The 9,458-nt window shown below is 38.8% G+C and overlaps 1 pseudogene; it reads right to left on the bottom strand.

Annotated features, from left to right (window-relative positions):
* Positions 1–2,171: 2,171 nt before the first annotated feature.
* LOC117703211 (transcriptional regulator QRICH1 pseudogene) lies at positions 2,172–5,904 on the bottom strand (annotated as a pseudogene).
* Between the last annotated feature and the right edge of the window lie 3,554 nt (positions 5,905–9,458).

Genomic DNA, 9,458 nt, shown 5'->3' with positions numbered 1-9,458 from the left:
AAGAAAGACAAAGTATCCAGGCTTCTTCCTAAAACTAATAATAATAATAACATCAATAATAATAAAGTAATTTTTTACCTGTAGCTACAGCATCTGATCTGATACATGTTCATGGTGATGTGATTATATACATTGTTGCTCTCAAATGTTAAACAGTAGTGCTTTTAGCTTCCATTTTCTCTGTTCTACTAAAGTGCCTTGATAATTATGTGGGGTTTTCTAACTCCACCATCTCTCAGTATAATTATATTAAAATAACTCCTATTTATATTCTGATAGTGTGGAGAACCAGCACTGGAGTCAGAAACCTGATTTTAGTCTGAACCCTGCCACCACCTCATTCTGTGACCCTGCTGGAAGGATGCAGAAGGTAAGAATTTAGCTTTCCCATCTGTGCTGCATAGATGCCAGATTATAGCTGAAGGTCAAAGAGAGGATTTTCACTTTAATAGAAGGCTCTGGATTTTGAAGTTTTCTTAGATTTCAAAAGAAATCTTTAACAGTGCCGTCCCTGGCATCTTTCAGACTTTGTGATTGATACTTGGTGAGGGATATTTCATTTTCATTTTCATTTTCTTTCTTCTGAGTTGAGCTTCAAGCCCAGACAAGTCACACCTCAGACTCCTAACATAGAATAGACTCCATCATCAACCTAACAGGAGAGAATTTTACAAAATCATGGACACTATGACTCTTCCTTTCAAACTGATTTGTGCAAAGCATGTATGCAATTTTATTCACTAAATTGGCAAAAAGACAATGAAAGAAAATTCCTAATCATTCTGCAGTAGGGGAAGGGGTACCATCATGTGGTCATATTTGGCAGCACCTATCATAAGTCTATTATATCCTTTAACCCAGCAGCTCCAGTAGTAGACAATCACCCTATGGAAGAAGCCTAAGGATACGTTTGTGACATGGGTATAAGGATACTGTAGCTTGGATCCTGAATATTCCCAAGGACCTACTCAGAGAAGGCTTGATCCCCATTCCATATTGCTACTAAAAGAGTGTGGAATATAGACAAGCCCTGCAGAAATAATTTAGCCCAGTGGGGCAGCCCTTAAAGATATAATGGGACCTAAGCATTTCCTATCTTTCCTGTGGCTGCTCAATCACCATGAGGTAAGTACTCCAGGGTGCCATTCTTCCAAAGACCTAAAGCAACAGGGCCAGCTGACCATGAACCGAGATACCTGAAACTAAGAATCAAAAGCTCTTCTGGCGTCGTTTGTTGTTGTTGTTGTTGTTGTTGTTGTTGTTCTTGTTCTTGTTGTTGTTCTTGTTGTTGTTGTTGAAAAGATGTGCTTGTCATTCTTAATAAACAACTAGAATAAGAATACATAAGAGAAAGAGTGGTATCTTTATATGATACACAAGTGTATGTTACAAGAATTCCATCAGGCACAGGAGCCTCAGTTTTAAGGCCTCAATGTTAGGCACAAAAAAAAAAAAAAAAAAAAAAAAAAAAAAAAAAAAGAAGAAGAAGAAGAAGAAGAAGAAGGAGAAGAAGCATGGTAAAGTTTTTACTTTAACATCTATGTCACTTCTCATAAAATAAAGAAGGGTGTAATAGAAATTGTCTTTAATAAAAATCATAATTAAAGTTCCCCTCATTTTCTTCCATGTCAGAGCATTAAAAAAAAAAAAAAAAAAAAAAAAAACTGTGGCTCTGAGTGTTCAGTAAAGTTTGCCAGTCCAGAGAGAAAGTTGGCTGAAGATTTCCAGGAGGGTTGATTCATCAGCACCTTCATCTTCCTTGAGGAGGGAAGGGCCTATATTTCTCCATACAGTCTAAGTCCCTTTCCCCATGCTCCAGACAAAAGAAGAAAAGAGAAAGGGAAAAGCCAACCACTTCCTAGGTTCTCAGAAAACGCAGATCCCCATGAACCAGGGGTATGTCCATTTTATGAAGATGCAAAGAGGGCAACATTGTCTTTTACATTTTTAACAGAAATAGCCTGAAAAGTATAGTAACTAGGAATTAGAAGAAGAAGAACAAGAAGAACAAGAAGAAGAACAATAAGAAAAACAAGAACAAGAAGAACAAGAAAAAGAACAAGAAGAACAAGAAAGAGAAAAAGAAAAGGAGAGGAAAAAATGGAGGCCTCTCCTTTAGTGTAAAAGTCTGTCTGGTTTTTCCTGGATTTTTTTCCTGTGGCTGAGGCACCTCAGTGCATGATGGTTGCACTGGCCATGGCAATGGCTTCTTGAATTTCTCATATAACCAGGATCTGGGTCAGCATCTGTCCCATCTGTTCTCTGCTGATAGGCTGGACTGAGTACCAGATTGGGCTGTTGGGAGCTACAACTGGCTCAAGTGTCAGGTAAAAGGTGTCATTTCTGCCTTTCACACTCTGGGGGCATTTGAAGAGGTAGAAATCATAGAGTGATGGGACACCTTAATGGGTTCTCTGGATTTTCAGTCTGTTCTGCATACATGTCATCTGTAACTTTCTGGCCAGTCTGATGTATTCCAAGGGCCTTCAGGTAGCAGATACTCATGCTTTTATCCTCAGGATTTGAGGGGCTCTTCTTTGTCTGTCAAAGGACCTTGGAGAAAGCCAGCTTCATGTGCTGACCTACTACTGTCTTCAACAGGAAGTACTTGGTGTTAAAGAACATGAGGGTGGTCAGCAGTGTGGAAGGGGAATGTGTCCCAAGCTGCTTGCATTCCCAAAGCATCTCTTCAGTCACGTGGCTGGGCAGAACATAGCCAAGTGGAGTGACCCAGGGCTGTACATCCTTCAGAACTTCATGTAACCATTCGGTGAAACGAACATAGTAAAGATCAGAAAATATGTCATCTACTCTTCTGTTTTCAAAAAGATACTTCTGTATACACAAGAAAATGTAGTAGAGTACATCTGGGTCATAGGGTTCCCCTTCTCTATTCCAAGCTTCTCGTGTCATTAAACAAAGGCCATAATTCAATTCAGCCACAGCAGAGGAGATCAGATGTTCTTGGAATTGTAGTAACTGGCACCTCCCAATGGGAGCCAATCTGTTTTGAGCATCCTTTTCTAGTTCAGCATTCTTGGTCTGAGCCCAGCTCTTACCATAATAGAAATCTGATTAACACAGATGACCTCACTGGGAATAGCCAAAAACTGGAAGAAACTCAAATGCTAATGAACTGGGGATTGTTTAAATAGCTTCAGTACAAACATGTAAATTCCTTTTCACTAGTCACTATTAAAAAGAACCTAAAAAGATCTTTACATACTGACACAGCCTTTCAAAAAGTATTACACAGAGTGCAAGTTCAAAGCAAAATGTTGAGTATGCCTTCTCCACAAACCCACAAATGTTTGAATATGCATACTCGTGTGTGTGCATGCACATGTGGGCATGCATGTGTGCGTGTGAGTGAGTGTGTGTGTGTTTAGTATATGAACTTTCAGAGGGATTGGAAAAGTCTCTGTGCACTCAGCAGCCATGGACAACATCTGTTAAATCTATTGAAGAGAGACTAAATGACAGGCTGCCGTCAGATCCATATCTGCTTTAGCACCAAAGCAACAGTCACCAGACCCTGATCCCAGCCAATCACACAGCAGGGATAAAGGGCAGGTGCTGCTTGGGCACAGCTCCTAAGAGACCTCATCACAACAGTTGCTCATTGGCCCATTCTTAACTTTCCTAAGACTCTATTACCATTTGAAATCCCCCCTCCCTGGCTCCCTCTTTCCTTCCCTCCCTCCTCTCCCACACTCCCTTCCTCTCTCCTTTCCTTCCTCTCCTTCCCTTCCTCCCTTCTTTCTTCCCTTCCTTCCTTCCTTCCTCCCTTTCTTCCTCCTCTTCTAGCCTGACTCAGATAACTACACATTTTCCTGCTTCATCTTTTCTCAAACTCATCCCTACTGTCCCTCGAAGGCTTCTGGAAAAAAAAAAAAAAAAAAAAAAAAAAAAAAAAAAAAAAAAAAAAAAAAACTGATGCATGTCTAACCATTGATTGACATGAGCTTGCAGGCACCCCAATTAACACCAAGTTCACGGTGCTTCTCTCAAGAAGTGAAAGTATCAGTAAAATTGGTCGCAACAGCAGTAGTTTCAAAGGAAACATATTTTGCCTGTAATTTTTCTTAAACATGCAAAAAATAATAATAGCCACAAAACTCCTGGTGAGTCCCTTTTCTCCAGGAGTACACAAGAGCCTATGTGGGGCTCACACATGGGCAGATAATGATTCCAGTTGATCTTTTAATAGCACTGCATAATCTTCCATCACAATAGACTCACCATAACCTCAAAGGGGTAAATTGTGCATTATAATTTTCTTCTTGAGAGAAAACTTCAGCTTCTTGAGTGTGTTCATCCATTTTAGTATCTCTTCCTGCTCAGCAGGTTGCTCCCCTTGTCCAGGAGAACCCAAGGAACTTGGATGGAAGGCTTAGTGAGACCATGTTGAAACAGCCCACTGTGTTGGGCCCTCTGCATCTTTCTGCTCTGCTTTTCATCCACTGTGAGGATTTGTGTCAGAGGCAGCACTAGCTGGAGGAAACTTCATAGCTCTGAAAAGTTTGAAAAATGTTAAAATTATTATTATAGGATTGTTTTGGTTTTGTTTTTCTAAGCTGGTTTTCATAATTCTCTTGTGAACAACCTGCAATTTGAATCTTAAACTGTTGTTCTCTATTTATTTAGCATTAGACTGAAAGGGAGTCAGGCCGGCATTAAATTCTTGAGCACAGAGGAAGCAGATATCATAGACTTCTATTTCCAGACTGAGTATGGCCAGAAGCTACCTTTTGTCCCTTCCTACCATCCCTAATTTACAGACAGAACATTGGCTGCCAGTTCCCTGGACACCTCAGAGAACAAGACATGGCATATCTGTCTGCTTCATGTGCTCTAGCCTTCACTTGCTTGCCTTGTCATTTCTATTATGGTCTTTTTAACATTGGTAAAATTTGGTTGGAAACCCTAAGGCTGTTTTGAACTAGTTATTGCCCAGCACTTACTATGTGCTTGGTACTGATAACATTTTAAGTGTTAAAGCTACATGGAGATAGAACTCATCATACTTTTATAGATGACACAGAAGCTAAGGACATGCCTAAAACCACACAGCTAGCTGTAAGTAATAAAGCTGAAGTTTGAACAAAGGTATCATGAGTCCAAGAGAAAAAAATTATAAAACTATTTATAGTTTAAGGAAAGCCAAGTATTTATAAAGGTAACAAAATTAGAAAACTTGTAGGCTTTTTTTTCCTCATATTTTATATAGTTCTTTCTTTTCTCTCCACATCAATAAATGTTTATTTTCATTTTTGCTAATTTTTTGTATATTTTACTTATTTACATTTCAGATGCCATCCGCTTTCCCCATTTCTCCTCCCTAGAAACCCCCTATTCCAATCCCCCTCCTCTTTTTTGCTTTTATACCATTTTAATTACATGCAAGTATTAAGGTCAGTTTTAGGTTGAGGAACTAGCAGTACAATAGATGCAAATAGTCAAGGAACAAGCAAGACAATAAACACAAATAGTCAAAGAATAAGCAAGGCAATAAACAAAATTCCATGAACACTTCCATGAACACTGTTTCTAAGGGATTATTGGGATGATCAAAATATCTGAGCCAACTTCCCTGTCTTAGTGCAAAGTCATTTTCATGTCTGAAGCCTACTTCCTTGTCCTAGCCCGAGATTTAGATTCCTGCCTGAAATTACTTCTTTGTTCTAGCCTAATGTCAGATTCCTGCCTGAAGCCTACTTCCTTGTCCTTGGCCAGTGTCATATTCCTGCCAAGCAGCCCCTTTCCTTGTCCTTGGCTCATGTCAGATTCTTGCCAAACAGCCCCAAAAGCTATCCACCTCTTCCCCTTTTTTATGTCGTTAACAAGACTGAGCCTTTCTTAGGTCATTTTGCTAAGAATGCCTTCCTTACCTTCGAATGTCATCGAATATGCATTATCAAAAGCAATGCATTATCTGCAACATCAAAACTCGACAGAGCAGCATTCTTTAAATTCATAATCTCACTATGCAAAGTTAACACACCCAGAGAGGTGTTATGATTATGCCAAATATCCTATAGGTGTCTTTAAACTTTTTTCTAATTATAATGACAATCATTGTGAATTTCAAAAGTAACACTACTTCAATGATATTTGTCATGACACTTGGGATGGCTCCTAACTCTTGAACCCTGAATCTCCATCAGATAATTTGAATAGGTTATAGAGCATCAATCTGTTGTTCCAGATACCTATATAAATCCTCTTGTATATTCAATACATTAGTAACATTTTTTTTGCTAGATGGTTAACAAAAATAGCTGTCTTAACTCCTTGTGTCAATGCTATTGCAGAAGCAGAGGTGCTAGCAATTAATTAAATTAAAGCTGTTATACCAACAATAATCAAGCCTGCTACCCTCTTGCTTCTGCTTAAAGCCTAACTTACTTCTTCCAGCACTTTCAAACTTTTTTCAAAGAATCAAGGTTTTCTAATTCTCAGGGCAGTAGGACAAAAGCTGGTTGATAGACCCCTGTAACAGATATGCCAGGTTTCAACACACTAACACAATTAGAAATTATACAGTCAATGCAACTTACAATAAATACTGTAGAAGAGACAAAACAAATTTTAGCAGATAAGATTATCCATGGCCTGAGGTTAGTATTTCCATTTTGGTCAAACCTAAGGAATGGCATATATAGCTTGATCATGCTAGCCCTTCTTGTCCTGAGAATCCTTTTATTCTTGTGCATTGTGTTAAAGCTTGTCTCTAACTACATCAACAGGCTGGTAGCCTTGACTTGAAACTGAAAATAGACCCCCAGACAGAGTTATTAATTTAATAGCCTGGCAAGCCAAGGATGGGTAAGATTATGCACAGAGCCTTACCAACCTAAGACAGAAATGCATTGCTTATGATAATGCATATTCCACAATGGGTAAGGAAGGCTTTCTTGTCAGAATGACCAAAGACAGGCTCAGTCTAGTTTATAAAATAAAAAGAGGGAGATGTGGAGAGCTTTTGGGGCTGCCTGGCAGGAATCTGACATTGGCCAAGGACAAGGAAATGGACTGCAGGAAGGAATTTGATGTTAGGCTAGAACAAAGAAGGTATTTCAGGCAGAAATCTAAATCCTAGGCTAGAACAAAGAAGAAATTTCAGACAGGAATCTAATCTTAAGCTAGAACAAAGAAGTAGGCTTCTGGCATGAAAATGACTTTGGGCTAGAACAGGGAAGTAGGCTCAAATATTTTGGTCATCCTGATAAGCCCTTAGAAATAGTGATCACAGAAGTAATAACGGGAGTCTATTGTCGTGAGTGTTCTTTGACTATCTGGGTTTATTGTTTTGCTTGTTCCTTGACTATTCGCATCTACTGAATTGCAAGTTCCTCAACCTAAAACTGACCTTAATACTTGCATGTAATTTAAACAATATAAAGGCAAAAAAGGAGGAGGAGGGATGGGATAGGGAATTAATGAGTGGGGGGAATGGGCAAGGGGGATGGTATCTGAAATGTAAATAAATAAAATATTGAATAAAAAAAGCAATGCATTTCTGTCTTAAGTTGGTAAGGCTCTGTGCAGAATCTTACCTGTCCTTGGCTTGCCAGCTTGTTAATTTAATAACTCTATCTGGGGGGTCTATATTCAGTTTCAAGCCATGTACTTTGACTTCCAACATGTTGATGTTGTTAAAGACTAGCTTTAACACGATGGAAAGGAATGAAAGTATTCCCAGGACAAAAAGGGCTAGCATGATCAAGCTATATATGCCATTCTTGAAGCTTGACCAAAATAGAAATACTGACCTCCAGCCATGGGTAATTTTATCAGCAGTATCTACCACATCAACGTTCAGCAGAGCAGCATTCTTGACATTGATAAGCTCACTATATAAAGTTAAAACATCTAGAGAGGTGTTAGAATTATGCCAAATACCCTGCAAGTGTCTTTAAACTTTTTCCTAATTATAATGACTACCACTGTAAATATTTAGAACTAACATGAATCCAATGGTATTTAGCATGGCACTCAAGATGGCTCCTTACTCTTAAACTCTGAACTTTATTCCAATAATTTGAACAGGATAAAGAGCATCAATCTGTTGTTCCAAATGTCTACCTAAATCCTCTTGTATATTCAACACATTAGTAACATTTTTTGCTAAATGATTAACAAAAGTAGCTGTCTTAACTTCTTGTGTCAAAGCAATTGCAGAAGCAGTGGTGCTAGCCATTAATGTAATTAAAGCTGATAGACCAGCAATAACCAAGCCCACTACCCTCTTGTTTCTGCTTAGAGCCTGACTCACTTCTTCCAGCACTTGCAAGCTTTTTTCAGAAGACCAAGATTTTGTGATGCTCAGGTCAGTAAAACAAAAGCTGGTTGATAGACCTCCGTAACTGACATGCCAGGTTTCAATACACTAATACTATTAGAAAGTACAATCAATGCAACTGACATTAAATACTGTAGAAGAAACAAGGAATTTTAACTTGACAATTCAAGGAGCCTTAACACATGTACTAACACTTGTTTGAAATCCATATCCTGTCCCAACTTTATCTCTTGCTAACATAACATCATAGAGAACTGCATCTAACTTCCAAATATGTCTCTGAAAATGTCCAGAAACTGCCTTCCAATATTGGATTGATTTCTAGACCAGTATATGATTGAGTCCAAATAACTGGTCACATTTAAGAAAAATACAAGTGTCATTATAATTTCTCTTTTTGATTTTATGTTCCACAAATTCTAAAATCTTGAGGCAAGGCAGCTTGTCCCATTAGGAGTATAGGTAAGCAAAGGTGGGTCAGGAACATATGTCCAGTACAGCTTCCCAGTCACCATTGTCAGGACATTCAGCAAGCTCACAGGTCTTTGTCATCATTCTTTGTCCCTGTATCAGCATGTCTCACCCATCTCTCTGGCAGCCACTATGCTCCTTCAGCATCCTACGACCCTTAGTGTGTGTTAGAGCTCCTGGGAGTCTATCCTCATCTGTGTTTTGGAGGATTGGGCGCAAAGCTGGTGCCCTAGAGCTGCTTAGGGCACCAGTGCAGACCAGAAGGGTCCATTCCGATATTTTTTTTAACACAATAAAAACTTCATCCTTAAAATCATTATTAAATTGTGGCATAATGTATAATCTGACTTTTTGCTATCACCTAGGCATGTTTGTGCTGTCTGCATATACATCTAATTATGAACAGTGAATGTATTTTTTTTTTTTTTTAGTTTATTTGGGGCAGGCACACTCATGTGTGTGCCTCATGTATGCTGGTACCTTCTGAAGTCAGCAGAGGGCATCAAATGCCCTGTAGCTGGAGTTTTGAGAATCAAACTTCCATCCTTTAGAACAGCAGAAAGCATTCTAAACCACTGAGTCACCTCCCCTATCCTCAGTAAACATATTTTAAGATAAAACCTGTGTAGGTAGTCTTTTGTCCAATGAAGGCATCTTTACACTGGAATTTAATTTCAGAGTT

Source organism: Arvicanthis niloticus, chromosome 2 (assembly GCF_011762505.2).
Source record: "Arvicanthis niloticus isolate mArvNil1 chromosome 2, mArvNil1.pat.X, whole genome shotgun sequence".
NCBI classification, from domain to species: domain Eukaryota; kingdom Metazoa; phylum Chordata; class Mammalia; order Rodentia; family Muridae; genus Arvicanthis; species Arvicanthis niloticus.
The sequence above is the reverse complement of the archived record's forward strand: the minus strand, read 5'-3'. Positions and strand labels throughout refer to the sequence as shown.